At 37.5% G+C, this 1799-nt stretch overlaps 1 long non-coding RNA gene across 1 annotated transcript; it reads left to right on the top strand.

Moving 5' to 3' along the window:
• Positions 1-1799, top strand: LOC121964399. Its single transcript, XR_006107355.1, has 3 exons — positions 1-54; positions 758-828; positions 1726-1799. It is a non-coding gene; the product is annotated as an uncharacterized LOC121964399 (long non-coding RNA).

Genomic DNA, 1799 nt, shown 5'->3' with positions numbered 1-1799 from the left:
TAGCATATGACATTCACATGGAAGCCGTTTACCTGCTGACCAGCGCCATGGACAGTGAGTCAGCTGGACAGTGTCTCTGACTGTGTGCATGCTGTCTGTGTGGATGTGAAAGGGTTAGATTGTAAACAAAATTGAATTTTGTGTGTTTTCACGGGTAAATGTGCAAATGTGCTGTCTGACTGGTTGTGGTGTGTACATTGTCTGTTAACTTCCTCGGTGCAACTCTGTTTTATTCACTGTTTTTAACCCTTTATAACCTGACTAAATAGGCTTGATTTCTTTCATAAACATCAGAAGACAGCAATGAGCACCAAAGAAGACACGACCCAAAAATTTGCAAAAAAAAAGTGAAAAATGAATAATAAATAGATAATTGAAAAATAAAGGAAAAAAGAAAAGTAAAAAAAGAAATAAAGAAATGACCTAAGAAAAGTGCTTAAATAATAATAATAATTAAAAAGTAATGTAAATTTAGATATGCAATTGTGTGATCTTTCTAAATAAAGTTTTTCTCTATCTTTTTTCCCCCTAGAACATTTTCATCTCCTAATTTCTTACAATTTGTGGAACATTTCTTACCAAGTTGCTTATTGGGTCTGTTGTCATGTTTTTGACAGAAATTATTTAATGGAACAGACATTGTAAATCATGTTAAAATGAACAGACCTCCAGATGTGCTTCTTTAAAATAAATAACTGGCAGTAGTCTGACATGTCTGAATCTGTGCACATTTACCAACAGTTTGTGTTTTCCACAGAGCTGCCAGACCGCGTGCCGTCACTGATAGCAAAGTGCGGCCCTGACACACTGACAGGCCTCAACCAGCTGGTGAGTTTGGTTTTTGAGACCAGTGCTCTGTGTAAAGACCCAGACATACAAAAAACATCACCAAAGATCGAAGAAATGAGCATTTGGTAACCTTATTATTCAACATTTGTAGAAAAGTGTAATGCCATTTGATTATTTTTGCCATCAACTGAATGTAGGACCCTTTGTACTGGGTGTCAAAGTTGAATTGGTTGTGCGTTTTTTTTTTTTTTTTTTTGTAAGTTGTTATCTTTTTGGTAGGTTGGTTGTTTTTGTTTTCTTTTGTCTCATTTTTTGTTTTTTTAATTATCTAAAAATCCTGGAGAAGAGTGGTGTGTATACTAGTTTTGCAAATGCATTTATTATATTCATGCTGCATTTGTTTATCAGTAATCTCTATGTTTGTGTTTATTTGCTAACAATTTGTGCAATTTGATGCTTCAATCTAAAGAAGTGCCTCAGCCAAAAAAGTTGCATATGAGCACACCTCAGAGACTACAGCTAGTGGACAACAGATCCATTCAATGAGCAATCAAACGTGAAATTCCAAAGTAAAAACTAATTTACAACCTCAGGAAGTGCGCTTGGCTTTTAAGCCAAATTCTGTAGAGGCCAAACACCAGACCTGCATCGTCCGGGTCCTTCTTGTGATGCCATTGGACACAAAATGAATCTTCCTACTGACTAACACTAAGAAATCCTGGACCACCCTGAGTCTCAGGCTCAGGGATTTTTAAACCAATCAAAAAAAAAAAAAAAAAAAAATAGTCAGTATGCACTTCCACACTGTCCACACAACCCTGCAGCTAATCGCTATGAAAAGTAGCCTAAAAGTGTCCATGATCCCAGATCTGAAGGCAAGAACTCCCAGAAAGCACCACTGTGTTCTTTGACTTGTTGACTCTTGTTTTCCTGCAGGTGAGCAGCCTGAAGGAGCACGGTCAGGCTCATCTCTCTGAGTCTCTGCCTGCTCCTCTGCAGGAAGGAGGGGA

Source organism: Plectropomus leopardus, unplaced genomic scaffold (assembly GCF_008729295.1).
Source record: "Plectropomus leopardus isolate mb unplaced genomic scaffold, YSFRI_Pleo_2.0 unplaced_scaffold15496, whole genome shotgun sequence".
NCBI classification, from domain to species: domain Eukaryota; kingdom Metazoa; phylum Chordata; class Actinopteri; order Perciformes; family Serranidae; genus Plectropomus; species Plectropomus leopardus.
This window is presented reverse-complemented; position numbering and strand designations above follow the sequence as displayed.